This window comes from Sciurus carolinensis, chromosome 3 (genome assembly GCF_902686445.1).
Source record: "Sciurus carolinensis chromosome 3, mSciCar1.2, whole genome shotgun sequence".
Lineage (NCBI taxonomy): Eukaryota > Metazoa > Chordata > Mammalia > Rodentia > Sciuridae > Sciurus > Sciurus carolinensis.
Window position 1 is genome coordinate 8,367,899 of NC_062215.1, and position 20,625 is coordinate 8,388,523.

The following is a 20,625-nucleotide window of genomic DNA, read 5'->3' on the forward strand; positions in this document are numbered from 1 at the left end:
TTCTTGCCCCAGGCCTCTTATGACACACATGGATGAGACAACTGGCCAGGATTAGGGTTATGATCTGTGACCCTGAAACAGGGTGAAATTAATTGGCAATGAGGGGGCTGAGCCCATGAAAAGCTTAAGGGCCCTAAGTCCTCTAAGATCTGACCCCAGCTGCCTCAGACCCGCACCTGCCGCCCAGCCATGAAGACTGTCCATAAAAGAATCAAAAAGGAAAACAAACTTTTTCTAAGTGCCATTGCTTTTGCTTGGGGTCTTTTCCAGGTAGTCTTTGGACTGGGGATGTACCTGTCAAGTCAGCACTGAGATGATCTTTGATCTCAGCCTGCAGAGTCTGGTAGAGGGGGAAATAAACTGCATAACTTCATGCCAGCAAAATAAATCACTGTGCAATTATAAGTGAGAGTGGGTGGGTGGGTGCATGGGTGAGTGGGTGGGTTTCCCCCTTGTCTGGATAAAACAGCACAAGTAACAAGTTTAGGGTTTCCCTTGCAGTTTGATCCCAGAGGAAGACAGAAGAGACTGTACATTCGAAATCAATCAATTCTAAACTCCTTTTAAAGTGTGCATGAAAAGTGCTTCCCTTCTAGCACACCTGAATATTATTTATTAACAGAAAGACGCAGATGCCGCATTCCATCTTGGAAACCACCCCCACGTTTCTAGATTCACAAAGGATACCAGGAAGGCTTGCGCATGCGCACTTGGGGGCGGGTTGGGGAGGGTAGAGGAAAGGCCAACTGCTCTCCAAGCCATTACCCAGCTCAGTTTCATTCTTCCTGGGGAGGAGGGCTTGGCTGAGAAGCCACAGGAGGCTGGAGAGGCTTAGAGGCTGAGGGCAGGAAGGGGAGGAAGTGAGCTAGGGGCTGGTGCCCGGGAGGCCTCCGGCAGAGTAACCAATTCCTTCACTGGGGGCAGGTGGGAGTCTCCAGGGTCATTCTGGGGCAACCTGTGAAGGGAGGAGAGGAAAGAGGTTTCCGGAAGTCTCCTGCTCTCCCTCCCGTCTGCCTCCCTCCTTCCCCTAGCGGCTGGTTGCAAGGAGCAGCGGAAGGAAGGATGTATCAAACTGAAAGAAGAAAGAACCCCTGCCAGCCAGCCCGTGACCCTGGACTCCCAACAGCAGCAGCGTGGGGCAGCACGGGCTGCAGATCAGCAGCAGCCAGCCTGGGAGGCCAATCCCACTCTGCAAAAGCTGTTTTCTTTAGCAGAAAAGAAGGGAGGCGCAGGTTTCATATCAAAGGAAAGGGGAGCTAGTCTGTGGCAATATGACATCAGGGCCCGGGCTGTGGGGACGATGTCAGTCAAACACCAGCTGCGTTTCTCCACCTCATTTCTGTGCTCCGTCTAGAAAATATGCAGGTAAAAATCCGGTCAGGCTCCATCTCCTGCAGTTAGTGCAGGAGAGGGTTGAGTAAGTGCGAGGACCAGTGGTTATCTAGTGGGCCTGGCGCTTAACTTCTGTTTTGCATGGAACCTCCCTATGGGGAGAGGGGACACATTTATTTTTCTTTATTAGTGCATTATAGTTGTACATCATATTGGGCATTTTGTACATAATATTGTCATTTTGACACAGTCATTCGAGCAGGGATATAATTTGCTCCACTTCCGTCTGCACTACGCCCCTTTCCCTCCCTCCCTCCCTCCGCCCATTCCCTTTCCTCTACCCTTCAGCCATCCTTCTTTGTGTGCACAGGGTTTTGAAATGACTGCTCTGTAGATACACACAAAGGTGAGGTTCACTGTGGGATGTTCACATGTGCACCTAGGGTAGTGGGGTCAGTTCATTCCACCTCACCTCCCTTTCCCCAGCTCTTCTCCCTGCCCTCTCCCCCTTCCTCCCCTCTCCCCCTTCCTCCCCTCCAGGGATCTTTCTTCTATTGCCATGGGAGAGGTGAGTTTTAATGAGCTTTAACACACAGGGTGTGAAGACAGGGGAGGAAAGGGCAGGAGAGAGCATCAGAAGCTTTTTGGGGATAAATGATGGGTTTGCAAATTTGTATTTAATGGAAGGAGAGCTGTTAGCACCAGCGGCTCTTCTTTGCTTTAAAGATTTTTACATTTGTTCTAATTAGTTGCACATGACAGTAGAATGCATTTGTGCATTTTGATAAATCATATATAAATGGAGTATAATTTCTCATTTTTTATGATTGTACATATTGTAGGATCACGATGGTCATGCAGTCATACATGTACATTTTAAAGTGTGCACTATCATTCCTTCCCCCATACCCCTTCTCTTCCCTTCACTCCCCTCTACCTAATCTTAAGTAACTCTTTTCTTCCCTAGTGTCCTACCCCCTTATTGTGAATTAGCATCTGCATATCAGAGAAAACAATTAGCTTTGGGTTTTTTTGGTTTGGCTTAATTTGCCTAGCATAGTATTCTCCAACTCCATCCATTTACCAGCAAATGCCATAATTTCATTCTTCTTTAAAGCTGAGTAATATTCCATCATATATATAAATATGATATGAGATATATATATATATATCTATATATATCTGTATATATATATCTCTCACGTTTTCTTTATCCATTCATCTGTTGAAGGGCACCTAGGTTGGTTCCATAGTTTAGCTATTTTGAGTTGAGCTGCTATAAACATTGATGTGACTGAGTCACTGTAGTAGGCTAATTTTAAGTTCTTTGAGTATAAACCAAGGAATGAGATAGCTGGGTCAAATGGTGGTTCCATTCCAAGTTTTCTGGGGAATTTCCATACAGCTTTCCATAGTGGTTGCACCAATTTGCAGTCCCACCAGCAATGTATGAGAGTACCTTTTCCCCACATCCTCACCAACATTTATTGTTGCTTGTATTCTTGATAATTGTCATTCTGATTGGAGCGAGATGAAATCTTAGAGTAGTTTTGATTGGCATTTCTCTAATTGCTAGAGATGTTAAACATTTTTTCATATATTTGTTGATTGATTGTATATCTTCTTCTGTGAAGTGTCTGTTCAGTTCCTTAGCCCATTTATTGATTTTTTTTTTTTTTTTTTTTTTTTTTTTGGTGTTAAGTTTTTTCATCCACCTGATCAAAACTTAGAGGACAGACGATCCTCTTCCTCCTGAATTACCAGGTAGAAGCTGGCTGGGGTTGGGGAAACAATGCTCTTGATTACACAGGATGAAAAGAAACCAATTTGTGGTAGTAATGCCTATTTCTGCATGTTCTCCAGGTTCGCCTAGGAGAGGCCTGGCAAAATGTGTCAGAATTGGTCCTTGTTGATGTCCATCCTATTCCCTGATTGTCAGTGTTTTCTCCAATCCCCAGAGCTCACCGGGAGGAAATAAGATTTGTTATTTGTTACTGGACATCCGAGCACTCCTGTATTCTTCTCGGTGATTCTGTGTCTGCCATCTCCCATGAAGCTGATGCTACTTTGGTTGTTTCCCCTCTTAAAGCAAAGAAGCCTTTAGTTTGCTTTCTTTGGAATGCATCATTGCCAGATGGTTTCTCTTCTGTCCTTCAAAACCCTAATAATCTTTTTTGTTTTGTGGGGGAGGGGTTGGAATTGGAGGGACGGCTGCTGAAATGGAGGGAATTTGACCCCATGTTGGTGCTGCAGTTTAGATCTTGAATGTTCCTGCAGAGGCCCATGTGTGGAAGTCTTGGTTGCATGTCCATGGCATTCCTGGGAAGTGGTGGACCCTTGAAGAGGTGGGGTCTAGTGGAAGGAGCTAGGTCCTAAGGGGACCCTTGAGGAGATCCTGGTAGCCCCCTCCTTCTTGTCTCTGTCTTTGCCCCACCCAGTATCCTACACCGTGAGGTTTTGTCTCACCACAGGCTTAAAGATAATGGAAGCAAGACTATGGATTGAAACATCTGCAACTGTGAACCGAACTAAGTCTTCCTCCTTTGTTGATTCATCTCAGGTATTTTGTCACAGTGATGGAAATCTAACATGGGTGCTGACCTGGTATGGTGGTGTGCACCTGTAAACCCAGCCCCTCCACAGGCTGAGACAGGAAGAATTGTTAAGTTCAAGGCCAACTTGGGCAACTTAGTGAGACCCTGTCTCAAAATAAAAAAAATAAAATAAAAAGTCTGGGCATGTGGCTCAGTGGTAGAGCACTCTTGGGTTCTATCCCCAGTAACTGAAAAAAAAAAAAAAAAAGACAGAATAATGATATGATGATTTAGCCATCAAACCTGGTGTCAGGAGTTTTGGTTGTCTCTGTTTCTCTGGGTGTTTTCTTGGACCCAGAATCAGCATTCAAAACAAAACAAAAACATTCTCCTGGTTTCCAATTCCTGCCCCTTGTGTCATTTATCATCAGAAGTCATGGATTCGTAATTATAGGACTCAGAACGGAGTTAATCTTTGAGGGACAAATTGTGGCACATTCTATTTTCGAGGGCCATTTCACATCTAAATATCTTTGTCAGTGATTTATGATCTTCTGTGATTGTTTATTTAGTTTCATTTGTCTTTAAAAAAAAAAAAAAAAAAGATGGCCTTTAGTGTCAGCCTTTAGTGAGCAGCAGCAGGACATCTCTAGGGCCTCAGCTGAGACCCAAGCATAATGACCAGGAATGTGACACATCCCCAGCCAGCTGGTCACAGTCTGGAAATACTACCCTCTAGGACAGCTAGCATTCCAGGGGCGGTGGGGGGGTGTAGGGGATGGGCACACTGGGCTGATCCAGATGGATTCCTCCTCCACATTCAAGCGTTTTGGGGTTTGAGAAAACCCCAACCACTTTGAGCCTTGGGCACTTTTTCCATTAATTTTTAAAAACTGATGTGCATGTCCAGGGAAATTTGATACATAGGTTTGTGATTCATTTACACTTAACTCATCAAAATATTGTTCTGTAAGTAGAGATTTGTGTCCAAGAAATCTTAAGAGCCTTTTTATAAGCTTTTAAACTTCTTTGAAACGTTAAGAAACAGAAGTAGCAGTCTCCCCAATGTAAACAGGAGTGAATCCCTGGTTGGGGGGAGGGAGGACACAAGGAGAAGGAGCCAAGACACACTGTCCTTGGTCCCCAGGGACAGAACGTGAAGCTCAGTTCTTTCCAGTGCCCCCTAGTTATGCATGTCTCCCCCACAGTCTAGGGCCCACTGCTGGTTGCCTCTTTGTGATTCTGAAGACCAAGGTAAGGATTTTGGGGGGTCCTGGGTTGGCAGAGAAAACTCCCAAGTGTTCTGTAGAGAAGAATGATAGAGACTCCAAAATTTTACTTTCAGGCAAAACCTACCTCCTCTTTTTTTTTTTTTCCCCCTTCAAAGCAAGTGTTCATAATGTGTCTTTTCATTTATAATTTTATGAAGGTCTCAATTGAACATGTAAAGAAAGTGGAAAAATTCTAAGTTGCTATGGATATTTGGCATTCTCCCCACTAGACTAAAATCTACTTTCTCTCCCCAAGCAAAATGGTTACAGAGATTCCAATAAAAGGGGGTGGAGGCCCGCAGTCTGGGATCAGAGTCTTGGTGAAATTTATTTATATTTTAATCCTTCGAATATGATCTACTTAGGTGCTCACTGTTGCCTTTGGCTTCCGACGTTGGAGGAGAATTCCTTTGCATTTCATAATGCTTGAAACTTCTGTAGATGAGCACTCACATGTTCTATCTTGTTATACCCGTGGATCTGCAAGATGGTGCCTATCACAGAAACCAGCATCTCTTTTCTAGGTTGGTTGGTTTGTCCTGAGTTGTTCTTATGTTTCCCATTTTCCAAAAAGAGGGAAAGTGTGAGAATAAAAGAAATCATCAATGATAAAAATTTTCTTCAGTGCTTGGATTTTTTAAAAAAATCCTTATCATTTGCATTAAACATTTGTGTTCAAAAAAAGAGCAAAGGGAAAATGTGAGACAACATTTCAGATTTATCAAACATAATGTTTGTTGAGCGGAGGTTTCTTTTTTCCTGAGTTAATTTTTAAGTTATTGGCATTAGCAAGATCTGCTTTTCTCCCTGCTTTTAAATAGATTCATGTTCCTCCAGTGGCTGATGTTTTACTCAGCTTGAGATACATTCTTTGCTACTCTCTTACATAATTTTGGGTGCATGGAGCAAGACCTTTTATACACTGGAAAATTTGAATGTATTAAAGTCACGTAAGATTCAGAGGCAAAGTCGGGCGATCCCCTGGTGAATTCTGTAGGGCCAACATTTTTTGCATGCAACACTTCCTGTGAGCCCAAGGACAATGCAGGACCTGTATGTGCATCCTTTGCGAGGACCTTTCCAACTGGACACTCCTGAGGCTCATGTTCTGGAACCCTGGGCAAGCACATGCTGCTGTCCCGCCAGCCTCTGGGGTAAGGAATGCCTGATGCCTCTAGGTCACCAGACTCAGAGGTGGAGACTTTGGAAAAAGTTGGATGTAGAAATTCTTCCAGGAGTTCTGAAAGAAATATAAAAAACATCCTTGTGAAAAACAGAGCGGGCTTCTGGGTACTTTAAGATCCTCATCCACAACTCTTCTTAAATTGTTTCTTCTTTTAAGTTAGACTTCAGAGTATCGGTCTTATATTCTCTCCGAACTATGCTATTGTTTATTTCACTATAAAATCTTTGTATTCTTTTATTTTTCTCTCAAGAAATAGCTGATATAACATGTGTTTTTAAAAATGCCATCACTTTTGGTTTTAAAATTTTTTCAAATGACTTAAGTTTACCACCTCCCCAAAACCTTAGGTATGGAGTATGTTTCTTATACTCTCATAAAATATCAGACCAGTCTCCAAGGCTGCGTTGGGGCTACTTGAAATGATTATTTGGCAAAGGAAAGTCTTGCCGATAGAGAATGAGGGGGTGCATATTTTCATAAGTGTTTTCGACTTTTTTCTCTTAAGTCAAATTTCCTATAAAAAGAAAAGCAACTGATGTTAAAATGACTGACTTATCAAATAAGTTACTGTTGGCTACCTTTCTGGTTGTTCCACTTAATTTTCATAATCATAATTTCATAGTCAAGAAAACTGTGCAGATATTGATTAGATCATGGCACTGCTCCTGTGGTGCCTTAGTACTTAAGGATGTCAGCTGGAAAGTGCTTTGTTACGTACCATGCTCATGTTAATTCAGCATTAGAACCAGTCCTTCTGGGCTGAAAAACAGCTGTTTATGTTTCATTGACATATCTTTTTTATAAAGCTCATAGTGGCATATTTGCTCATTATATTTCTATATGTATATTGGTGGTTATTTGTATATGGATTCACTTCTTTAATGAATGCTGATCCTGGCTGGATGAAGCTAGGTTGGTTGGTTTGTCCTGCGTTGTTCTTATGTTTCCCATTTTCCAAAAAGAGGGAAAGTGTGAGAATAAAAGAAATCATCAATGATAAAAATTTTCTTCAGTGCTTGGATTTAAAAAAAATGTCCATCCTACAAGGTATATGGCTGCGAGTACATAATCTACTAGGAAAAATTGTAAAGAAATGTCACAAAATCATGTAAGAAGGGCAAATACATGTATTTTTCGAAGCACTTAACGTTATCAGGTAACTGTCAAATTGGATGCGATCGATTTTCTCTTTAGCAATTCATTGCCCTGTTTTACTAAGAATGCAAGAAGCTAAGCACCTTCAGAATATGTGCAAGCACCTCAAAGTCCTCTTTATTTCAGCCCCATCAGCTTCAGCTCTGGTGAGTTTTTGGTTTTGCCACAAAACATCAGATCAGCTCATTTGGGACAGTGATTCCTAATTGTGATGAATCTGCAAATGATGCCAAAAAAAAAAAAATAATAAATAAAAATGACTTTGTTTTCACTTCCCTTGTGGCTGCTAGGTACCAGAACAGGGGAGAGTCAATTTCCAATTCATTAGACCTATAATCCTACATTTCAACAGACAGCAGGGGGAGAAACCCCTTCCTCCAGTAACGTTCTTTTCTATGGACTGTGAAACCAGCAAAAAAAGCACTCATTAACTGATCCTGAACTTGAGGATGAACGCGTGTGCTCAGATTTACATGTTGCCTTTTATGTTCAAACAACTGCTTAGGCATCAGATAATGAACCTGCAAGTGAAGAACACTCACAGCATTACTCTATAATTAGACAATCTCAGGAGGCAACAGGATTGACAAGCAGGAGTCGGGTGGGTTTGTAGGCTTCTACGTCATTGATTTTTTTTTTCTCTCTTTTTGAGTCCCATTGCCAACCCATTACTCTTATTTACAAACAAATTTCCTTTTTTAAAAAGACCAGAGTTGTCTAACAGATGAGGAGATGGAAATAAAAACAAATGAATAACCAAGAGTATTGCCTTTCCTCTCAGCCTTTTGGGTCATCTTTTAATTTCCCATAAACAGCAAACTTAAGCTGTTCTTGACATACAGTAGGTGGCTCTTTCTTCCTCTCTCTCTCTTTTTTACCAATACAGTCTTGTCTATAAGTCATGGCTGTCTGTGTGTGGGGGAGGATAGAGAATTAATACTTCTTTCAGGCTGTGGTTTGATGGGTGGTATGGATTTGAGATGGGACAGATTCTACTAAATAAGAAGTGAAAAACAAAAAATAGAAATATTTTTTGGGAGGCAAATGTGTGTGATCACATAAGTTATCCACTCATTCATTGATTCATTGAATAATGGGGATCCCTAATGGATACAATAAATAGAATGTATCTTTATAAATTCATGGCAAAGTTATAGAGCAGCAGGAACTGAGAGTATTAATAGAAGACCCTTCTTGCACTCAGCCATCTCTCCTGGATCCATTTGTTGATGGCCGTGTGATAGTAAAGGGTCCTAAATGAAATAGTAGTTTATTAAACTTTCCCTGAATCATAATCAGTCTTCTCGACTTCAAGAAATGGAGGGATGCAGCAATAAGTTAATTCAATTTGAGTTTCTGTTTAGGGTTAGTTTCCAATGAGCTTTTGTCAAATGGTAAACTTTCTCTAATTCAGAAACTAGCTTGTATGTGAAAATTAAGTGTTTGCAGGGAAACTGCCCCCCATATCCATTTGGTTGAAAATCCACAGCTCAGCACTGATTTGTATTAACTTTCCTTTCTCCCTTCACTTAATCATGGTAAATTAAAGTGATTACCTGTTTTTAAATTAGGATTTGGTAAGTGGGTGTCTTTGAGAGTAGTAACTTAATTTTCTCACTGTGAGTATGCAGTTTCTAACCTGTCAAGACAAGTATAGATTTACCACACCACACAGGCATTGTGATAGGAAATTTGGAAAGTTGGGACTGTTAGGAGAGCTAGAAAACACAGATTGCACTCAGTTGGACACAGATAAACAGAAAACATACTTTTTCATGAAATCAGAGATTAAATGAGTTGATGGAATCAAGCCTAGACATCCGCAAAAGCCAGAGTGGAAAATTATAGACTAAAATACATCTGATATTGACGAGCACGGTTCTCTCCAAGAGCCCTCTCTTTTTATTTGAATCAAGGATTCTTTATAAGCTCAGCAAACTGTATAGGACTTAAAAAAAAAAAAAGAAAACAAAAATCTTCAAAACAGCATGGCTTTCATTCAAAGCTTTTGTGATTTTTTTTTTTTTTCAAAAGAACGGATTTAAACTTTTAATCATCTCACACCTAGGGATTTTTTTGGTTTTAATTTGTGAGGCAGGCCCACAAACAAAACAACTCACAAGATCCAGAATCAGCCTCATCTCCAGTTGGCCCTATTCCTCTACCAAATTGAGAGAGTCCATTTTGCCTTGGGATTTTAGAGTGTCCCCAAGAAACCCATAAACGGACTCAGTGTTCTTCTTATTGTATTCATTGGTTCCTTCTGCAGTACGCTTAAATGTTTGTTTAAGTAAATCCATTTGCAGACAATTATTTGAGAGATTGGAGGATCTTTTCCCACAGGGAGCTACTCTTCCAGGGCCTCCTTCCAAGGAGACCTGGGCTCTTCAGTTCCCGGCTCCACATACCTGACACCCTGAGTCTGTTCTGCAGAGTCAGTTAGTAGGGACACATAGCTGTGAACTGTATTTGGAAAGTATACAGGAACTAAGAAAATGCCCTTTCAGGAGTTACCGGTGCTTTTGAAATTATAATTCATAGAAAGTCTCTGCTCACTAAGATTTCTTTCTAGAAGGAAACAGAAAAGCCATACCCAGGTTGAGTTATCTAAGATGCTTAGGGCCAGAAATGTTTCAGATTTAGGAGTTTCTCAGATTTTGAAATATTTGCATAGACCCTACTGGTTGAGTGCCAAATACACTCACAAAGTTTTGGATTTTCAAACTAGGAATGTTCCACTTATAGCTGAATTTAAGAAATTATGTCTCGGTTCTCTCCTGGGTTGCTAATGCTAACAGCATTGTTCCTTTTCCCCCAAAGACAGAGTGGCACTGCTTAGAAAACAAGTTGGTTAATTAGCCTTTCAGAATATGCCTCAGATCCCTGGGAGAATAAGACAATAGAACAGAAACAAACAGACAAAAAACAAGCCAACAGTCAACCAACCAACCAACCAAAAAACCTAGCATCCACACAGAGTAAGCCCGTTCAGATGAGTATTAAATGCAATAAAAGAAGAAACGACTAATTTCACTCATTAGCCAATGTCAGTAACTTTCTCCCGTAGGGAGAACCTCTGCATTGCCAGTTAGCATTATATGAAGGATTGAAAGCATAGGTATTAGAATGTCCAGCTAGTGGGGCCAGCTGTGTGACCTTGATTCCTGGGGCTTTGGTTCCTTTATCTGTGGATGGGTAAAAGGTGACCAGCTCGCCCAGTGACCAGGACTCTCCTGGTTTCAGCACTGAAAGCTTGGGGATCCAGGTGACTCCCTCAATCCTGAGACCACTGCTCCAGTTAGTTGGTCACCCTGTTTACGAGAAACACGTGGGAAGTGTGTGACACACACATGACATGGTGCTCGACACCAGAGGAAAACTGCTCTTATGTTAGCCATTATTAAATAGATTGGAAGTGATCAACTCCATCTTTTTTTCTCTCTCACTCTTTTATTCCCCTTCCCACTTTTTTGGATGTGTCTTTGAAAAACAAGATGGAAATCCAACCTTCCGGGGCCAGCTGTAATATTGGGTCTCGACCTTTCTGATGACCCTGGGGGCTCAGAGCACGGTGTCTTCCGTCTCTGTGAGAACATTCCAGGGCAGCCAGCGTGGAGTGTAGATGGGATGGGAATTGAATCCCAGGAGTGCGGGTATTGGGTGGCTCTCGCAGTCTCTCTGGTGTGCTGATGAATTTCATCTCAGCTCAATTCTTTATCCCATGGGAAGTTCATGGGCCCCAAATCTTCCATTCTCTACTTTTCCTCATAATTGTGACAGGTGACACCTACCTTGTGACAGGTGTCTCAGATGACCTTCTGGCACTCTCACATGTCTGCACACGTGAGCTCATGCGGCCCGGTGGCAACCATCATGTGGCCACCATCATTCTGCCTACTTTACAGATGAGGAAACTGAGCCACAGAAAGGGAGAGACTTGCCCCGGGATGAAGCCTTAGTTGGCAGTGTTGGGAGGCAAATGAAGGTGGGCTGACCTCTTTTGGTCTTCCTTTCTTCACCTGTAAAATGGGCCAATGGTATATGTCCACCTCATTCATAGAGTTACCGCAAGAATCAGAGGATATGGTGTATGTGAAAATTCGTCGTTTGTTCTCAGGTATCAGGCAAACGTACCACCTTTACCCTTTCACCGCAGTTTCATCGGGTCACTCTTGCCAATTGGTTGGAAACTACAAACATTTCAAGAGATGACTGACTTCCCAGAGTAAGTAGGTTCCCTCTGTAATCAAGGACACAAAGACTAGGAGTGCCCCCCACACCCACCAAGGATAAAATTTAGAGCAGAGAATTGTCCCAAACTTCTCAGGTCAGTGATGACCCCACCTTTTCCTCCCTTTCAGATGAGGTCCCCAAACATCATTACTGTGCACTGGGAAAGTGAACACAGCCGTTTTGAAGACAGGACACGAGAGAGAGGTCAGGCTAGAATTGAGGTAGCGTTATGCAGTTTCAAGCTGCAAACTAATTGCAATTCAGGCCTGTTTCCCAGATGCCAAGCAAACAATGAGGTCCTCAGAACACAAAATAAAATAAGCTGAGCATCTGAGCTTGGGTGTGCTTTGGCTTAGAGAGCCCAGCAGAGGCGGAGTGTGCCCTTGGTGAAAATTTCTCACTACTCTCGATTTGCACCACACTCACTCTGACTAATGGAGACTGTGTGTGCACATTGACACCGGCATGGGAGAGCCAGCGCCTTAGGAATTTCGCCAGGTGTGGCGAGTTTATTTTCAGGTGTGGACAGTATGGTCATTCAAAACGGACTCTGATTTGGTCTCCTACCTAAACTCAACACCTCCCCTTCCCCGCCCCTGGCAGCAGACCCTGCCTTTTTCCTTGTTGGGCATGAAAACCTTTCACTCATCAGAGGCCCAGAGTAGTTTGGAAGGCTCCGATGTGTCAGTATCAGTAAGCTAATGGAAGCCATGTGTTCCCAGAATGGAAAAAACCTGGCCTCTTAAGGATCCAGACATGTCTTGTCTTAAATGAGTCTAAAGCGCAGACTCTTGTTTGGAGTCCTTTCCTCTTCTTAGTTGGTCCTTTGCCATGCTGATGATTAACTATTGATAATGTTATTCCACTCCTAAATGTGAAGGGCTCGTTCTCTAAGGGTAAGGTAAGTAGCTAAGTTTTATTGAAGGTATATTAGGTGTTATGCAATTTAACAGTATAATGATGATCAAAATGATCGCATCAACTTCTACGGACTTAGTGAGATATCTGCTAAGAATCCTGGGTTGACTGGTTTATTTAACCCTAGTTGGGAGGTAGCTATCGTCATTCCCAATTTATGTAAAGAAACCCTGAAGGGTTGAGAAATAGGAATGATAGTGGACAGACGTGGGGTGGGGAATCACTCTATATTTTTTCCCCACGGCACAATAACTTGGAAAGAGGAGTTACGATGCTAACTTTATAGCTAACTTTATAGAGATGTAGAGAGTTTGAGTAAATTTTCCAAGGACATGAGGCTGTTAAATGACAGCAGAGGGGTATTAATAGAGTATTTAAAAGTCCATGTAGGCTGCTGTGTTTTACCACAGGGTGGAGTTTCTAGGGTGAGCGGGATTAGATTTCCCAACAGACTGTCAAGCTCTGTCCTTAATGGACCACATACAACATCAGCAGAGAGAGAGAGAGAGGGAGAACTGAAAGAATTTTTTTTTTTTCATGGAAATGCCAAATGATCAAAGTAGTCATTAAGGAAACAACAGAAACCTTTTGGACTCCTTTGTTGTTTCGTATTTTTGTATCTTCAGTTAAAAGAACCCAACATCAATGTCTCAGTGACTGGAAATTACAAGGGTGCATTATTTGTACTATACATTCATGGTGGGGCGGTGAGCAGGACGGGGCAAGGATGCTGGGTGGGGTGGGAAGGAAAACTCTGCACCAGTTTGACCTGGTGAGGGCAAGGAAGATGGCGGACTTCCTGCCAGCAAGAGCATTCCTGGCTTGCGTGGATGGAACTCTGGCAGCCTGGGCTCTTAAGAGCGGCCTGGAACTGTCTCATTTCTTGCATGTTCATATTGCATTGGCTACAGCAAATCTAATAGCATCAAAAGGGTAGGGCCTGGCCTTACCACCAGGTGAATGGAAGGAGAGAAACTGGTACATTGGGAACAGGTTGGCAATTGCCATTTTGCAAACAGACAGACCGGTGTGGGTGCAAGGACAGTAAACCTTTCAGTGTTCAAGACCCTCAGATGTCTTCATATTTCCCAGCGTGGGGGAGGAAAGGCTGTCAACTGCTCCTCAGACCTGTATAAATGCAGGCGATGATCTGATGCCACCATCTCGTGGTCCCTGTGCCTCCCCTTCCGCCTCCCTCCTCTAACTCATCAGGATCTGTTTGCCCATTGCTCCGGAAGCTGGGCCCGGGGCCTCTTTTGACCCATAGGCTCGGCGCTACTTTCTCTGGGAATTTTGTCAGCAGCCTTGCTATGTGAAAGGTCTTCATTTCAGAGCAGAGCTGAGGGGCCTCTCTGCCTCTGCCAGAGGCTGGCCCGAGCTCTTAGTGTCCCTTTTTGTCACCACTTCTTAGGTTTTTACTGTGGAGCATCTCTCTCCATGTTAGCATCTGAATCCTGGGTTTTAAATAGAGGGAGGGTGTCTACCTCGGGGGCCGGGAGCTCCAGAGGCCCCCAGTGAAAAGATCAAGTGAAATGGAGGCATCTGTGGGCCTTGTCCTTTTTTCACGAATCTGGGGGACAACCCCCTTCCCTTCAAATGCCCAGCTATAAAAACAAACTGCTTTCCTGAGGAGCAGTTTGCTCTCAGGCCTGTCCCAGTTGCCCACAGGGCAGGCTGGCATGGGTTCCCGGGTCCCTCCCCAGCCCTGTAGCACAGGCTTTTACCAGCTTCCTCCTTGGAGATGAAAGGCTGAGTCTGAAAGGCCAGCTTGGAAGATTCTAGGCCCTTTAATTAAAGTCACCTGAATTGCTCATGTCTTTATTGCAGTCATCTCAAAGACTGGTTTGGCTCTAACCTGACTCCCAAAGGGAAAAAGTTGGCATTTCTTCAAAAATTGACTGCAAACTGAGCTGTTTTCAAAAGTAAAGACTGATTTAAAAATTAAAAAAAAAAAAGAGTACTTCCTTCTTTTCCTTTTGTGGTTCATTATCATCTTCTAAAAAAATTTTTTTTTTTTCTCTTTTCTTTTTCTCTTTCTACTGAAACTAGAAGTATTTCTCCCTGGCTTGCCAAATGATTTTTATCTCAATAGAAAAAGAACTTGCTATTTCCTGAAAATCTACTGCTTCTCCCACTGCCCCCTCTCTAAAATACATTTTGTGCTGGGAATCAAAGTCAGGTAACTTGATAAGGAGCTAATGAAAACAAATTAATTCTGTCTGCATTTATAAAAGGGACAGCTTGGCCTCACAGCTATCTCCTTGGCTTCCCTGGAGGGCACCTTCTTGGGGCAACAGAATTGGAAAGTCAGGTATTTGGAGGAAATAAACAGAGGCATGCTGTTTTCCCTCTGGAGTAAGGTGATTATGTACGTTTAAATTACTCAGGTAATTTTGGGAGGCTGGGGCGGGGGAGAGATTTCATTCCAACATATGTGGCTAATTGCATGTGAATTGTCATTTTGAGGCACTGTAATGTAGGACAATCTGCATTCATCCTGGGATTGGGGGTGGGAATTTTAAGTAGCATTTGTGTAACAGCTGCGCAAACAGTATTTTCATCATCCTGAGTCTCTCCTTCTGGAAGGGCCTGGGACAGCAGGAGGAGACAAAACTTGACCTTCACTCCTGCCTGCCCTAAACCTCTGTGCTTCCAAGGACAGAACCTGCAACCTGCATCATCTAGCTTGATTTGGAGGAAGACGTCCCTGTTTGAAGGAATCTGTGTCTTTCTCAGCTGATAGTTGTCTATGTTCTTACAGAACCACCGACTAACTTGCTGCAGAGGTGACATAAGAAGCAGTATGGGGGACAAGAGACTGCCCTTTTGTGTCCAGTCCTGCCAGCTCGTGTGGCTTTGTGTCTCCGGGACAGGAAGAATCCCAGCAGTGCTCTGCAGATGGAATGGTGTGTGGTGGGGAGCTAGGGTTGAAGGTCTAGGCTACCATGTCTTTGCTGGGGGTTTGTTCCCAATATTGGTTTCCAAAGAATATCAAATGGCAACCTAGCCAGACCCTGAGGTTAATAAGTGGGTATTATCCCAGGAGGCTCTTGGGACTTTGGCCAAAAATAACTAAATGAATAAGATATTCTTCTTTTCTAGTTCATCCTTAGCAGCTCTTTCTAAATGATAGAGAAAGAATGATGTTTTGGGGATTGGAAGGTGCAGGGAGAAGTTGGAGATGTGTCTGAAGCCACTCCGTCTCTTTGACCAGGAACTTTCTCTCTTCCTTGTGTATCCTCCTTGGAAGAGTCTAGGCCTTTTCATCTTCAGCTGTGGGGCTCACGTCTCTTCTTACCTACTTGCCAGGTTCGTGCTTCTTTCCCATCTGCTATTCATGAAAGGACACTTCTCAAGCAAGGGGAGCATCTTGCCAATTTTCCAGAGGGGACATGGAAAAGCATCATTTTGTCCACGAAAAAAAAAAAAATCAAGGTTTGAGGAAGTTGAGTGACTTTCTTCTGGGGCAAATGAAAAATGCTCTCAGAATCAAGGCCAGGTCTTGAGTCTCCTAATATGTTTCTATAGGAGTCAACCACGTTTTATGGTACGGCATCTGCCTGCGTGTAAGATCGGTTCACTCCAGGAGACTTACCCCCAGAGATCACTTTAGGACTTTAGGAAAGAGTCACAGAAATCAACCAGGCAGAGATCAGGAAAGAGAGAACACAAGACCAATTCTCAGGACTGAAGGCCAGAGTTTAGCTGTCCTCAGGAGGTGCTGAAACCAAGTCCTATGGTTGGAACTGTGCCCCCATGCACTGGTGGCCCCTCTTCTATTGATGCAGCCCTGCTCCTTGGGGCTCAGCCTTGAGATAAGCACAGATTAAATACTCAAGAAACGATGCTAGATTTGGTTCCAAGGTTCGCATTATACATTTTAGTTTTATCTTACGCTCCTTTTAAAATTTCAACAGTAAACCCAAAGGGATGGTGAAGTTTCTTTTTATAAATATTCTCTTCCCCAAAGGTGAATGGTTTATCAGTTTTTTCTTCCATCTTGCATTCTTTCTGATCTTTGACTTTTTAAAACTTGTGATAATTAACTTCAACTATTTCTACTCATTTGTTTTATTAGTGGTTGGGAAATGGATCCACGTCTGTGTGTGTAGGGGTCGCTATTCTCCTTCAAGGATTTATCTTAAGTTCGGTTACAGATGTAAGGCACTTAGAGACTGATATGCAATTCTTTTTTATCCAAAGCCTAAATACGAACAGAAATTCTTAAAGTGGGCATTTTGCGTCCAGTGCATTTTGAGGATGTCTTCCAGATCATTTGGCTTCTTTATGGATTTGATTCCAGAAAGCAGAGGAAGTGCATTCCATTTCTTTTATAATCTCAGCCAAGAGGTCGTATAAATATCCCAGCTCTTTTTTCAGGTTCTCGTCCCAGCTGTCTGTAAGCTGCTCCAGTAACAACTGCCTGAGTCTTCTCCAGCTCTGGATGCTCCGACGAGGTGACTTGGAGAAGGGAAGGCTCTGCCCTCTGGTCCTGCAACCCAGCAGACTGCAACAGTGATTGGTCTCAGGATTCTGGGGTTTGAGTTGTTTGGCTCTTGGTTGAGAATGACAGAGAGGGGGAAACTCAGAAGACCAAGGCGAGGATGCTGGCAATGCCCATGGAATTCAGCGGGGTGGGGAGCGGGGAGGACTCTGACATCCTTCAAGTAACTGGATATGGCCTGTCTTGAGTTCCTGGATTCCATTCTCAACCTGTGTGCTGAGTCACTCCGATTTCTTCCTAGGGCTTTTCAATTTGCCTTTCAGGATTCTGAATTGATTTTATCTGCTGAGGCGGACTCAGGCTTGTTGGTACCAGGGTTCCTGAATGTTGACAAGTGGCCACGAGATGCAATGAGAATTACTGAAGCTTCTATTTAGGTAATCTAAACCAAACTCCTCCTTGGCCCACGGATCTGGATATCTCTGGTGATGTCTGCTCTCTCTGAGTCGTCAATGAGTCAGAGTACCAACGTTGCCTGTCGATGACATGACTTGGTCTATGCGTGATCCAGGTAAATGTCGGTATTCGTTTTACATTCTCTTTGAGTTCTAGGAAGTTGTTTGTGATGTGGGGATGATAGGCAGGGGGATGGAGAGGGGAGGATAAGACGTTAGCGGACTTGCACTCAGGTTTCTGTTTTACTGCTCATCAACTATATGACCTTCACAAAGCTGTCCAACTCCTCTGAAGGTCAGAGATGTTCCATGGGGGTCTGACTAAGCTGTCGTGACTGAACATGTAGGAAAACCAATGGGAGGTGCCTCCAGTTTCTGCAACTTCTTCATCATCCTTGCATAGTTCTTCTTTTCAAGAACATTAATTATAAAAGCGTTAACTACATGTTAACCATGATGTGAAAGCAAGGAGACATATATATATATATATATATATATATATATATTTTTTTTTTTTTTTTTTTTTGTGGTTCTAGGGCTTGAACCCAGGGACATTTAACGACTGAGCCACATTCCCAGTCCATTTTATTTTTTATTATGAGACCAGGTCTCACTGAGTTGTCTAGGGCCTCGCTAAATTGTTGAAGTTGGCTTTGAACTTGTGATCCTCCTGCCTCAGCCTCCCCTCTTCAAGTCACTGGGATTACAGACATGCACCACCACACCCAGCTCAGGAGCTGTAAGTTCTTGCAGGCAATGGTAAATGCAAGCAGACTGGAGACGGGATTTAAGGAGTCCCATCACAGCTATCTGGCTCTCTGCCTGCACTCATTCCTTCCCTGGGTATCTGGGTGTCCCTTGAGATGTATCCATTTGGATTAATAAAGCTTTTTCCTCGGGAACTTTTGTTGCCTGTGTTAGTTTTCTGATGCTGCTGTGGTGATTGCCACGCACCTAATAGTTTGGAAAAACACACATTATTTTTTTATAGTTGTCTTTAGGTTAAAAGTTCAACTTTTTACCTAGGTCTCCCTGGGCTAAGACCAAGGTGCTTTTTACTGGAAGCTCTGGGGAAGAATCAGTTTTCAAGTTCCTCTGGGTTATTGTCAGATTCAGTTCCTTGTGGCTGTAGGATGGGGCCCTGCTCCTATGCTAGCCCCTAGCCAGGTCGCTGTCCTTCCTTGGTTCCTGACTCCTTTCCCCCTTCTTCAAGGCTGGCAAGGACAGATATACCTCCCATTTCCACCTGACCTTTGGTTTCCTCTCTCTTCTTACTTCTTCCTCTTCCTTGAAGGGTTGACATGATTGTGTGGGTTTCCTCCAGATGACCCAGTCAAGTTTCCCTCTTTTAAGGTCAGCTGATTAGTAACCTTAATCACATCTGTAAAGTCTCTTCGCAGCAGTACCTAGGTTAGTGTTTGATAGAATAACAACAAAGGGATAGAAGACTTGAGGGTAGGGGAAAAACTCTGTACAGTATTTTGTACTGCCTGATCCTCAAGAGTACCATGTTAGGTTATCATGAGTCATGAATGCCTTTGTGGAATTGGCCTAACGGGTGGATTTCTGGCATCACTGACCATGGAAGGGTGTAGGATGACTTTCTATTTTAATGCACTTAGAACATTACATGGGAAATTATTGTCATGTTTAGGATTAGGGATTAGGACTTTGGGCAGAGAGTGTGTGAGGGCTATGGGAATCTAGGTGAGGTGGTACAGAGGAAGAACAAGTCCCTATTGAAAAAGAAAAGAAGAGAAAAGAAAACCACATGAGAAAGTTTTCCCAAGGGGGAAAACATCACTTAATTACATTAACACTACCCTGATATGTTTGAGGTTGAGAAGGGCCTCCTGGTGTTTAATAATATAATGCCTCGGAAATACAGATTGTCCTAATTTCAAATATAGCTCTCAAAAGGAAGGAAAATAATTTAAATATTTGAAAAAGCATTTGAAGAGATTTGAATGAACTGAGTATGGAAGCAATCTTTCCCTTCCCTTTTCCCCCTCCTTAGTTTTAAAAATTGAGTCCTATTGCCACTTACACCTAGCAAGGTGAAATGAAGTCATTGCAGCACTAGGAAAGTAGTTCCGTAGATATAGATATTTAATGTTTATGTATAATATAAGCTTTTTCAAAATATCTTCAGGGAATGCATCTACTGACTTCTATGGTGACTTCATACATACATATTATATATTTGTATACATAGATGTATAAGTACATGTATTTCTACTTGTCTCTCTCTCTCTCATGTATATATATATATACACACATCTGAGTGAAAACAAGAGAACTTTCTTTTCTTATGCAATACTAAAATGGCATAAGAAATACTTTGGTCCAAGAATACAAATTCTTGTGTTTATGCCAATATATAGCAAAGATGATGTTAAGGATACATTTGACCTGGTCTAACTACCTACATCTTTATCATCTATATCTACATCATCTGTAATCATCTACACAGTTGGCCCATCATATCCATGTGTTCCACATCCATAGATTCAATCAACTGAGGATCAAAAATATTCAGGAAAAAATTGCATTTTTACTGAACATGTACAGATTTTTCCTATCAATATTCCTTAATCATCTGTGGATGATGATATCTTTGGGGGGATTCTGGAACCAGTCCCTCATGGATACTGAGGAATAACTACATCTCTCTCTCTCTCTCTCTCTCTCTCTCTCTCCCTCTATATATATATATATATATATATATATATATATATATATATGCATATGTATACATGTATGTATATATATGACGGGCCAGCTGTGTAGATGATTATAGATGATGTAGATATAGATGATAAAGATGTAGGTAGTTAGACCAGGTCAAATGTAGTCCTTAACATCATCTTTGCTATATATTGGCATAAACACAAGAATTTGTATTCTTGGACCAAAGTATTTCTTATGCCATTTTGGTATTGCATAAGAAAAGAAAGTTCTCTTGTTTTCACCCAGATTCTATTACTACAGGATTCTTCTTTTTCTCCTTCTCCTTCCTTTTTTTTTTTTTTTGAATCCCTCTTGGGTTGGACATCCTCCCTTCCAAATATTCATGTGGAATCACTTCCTATTTGTG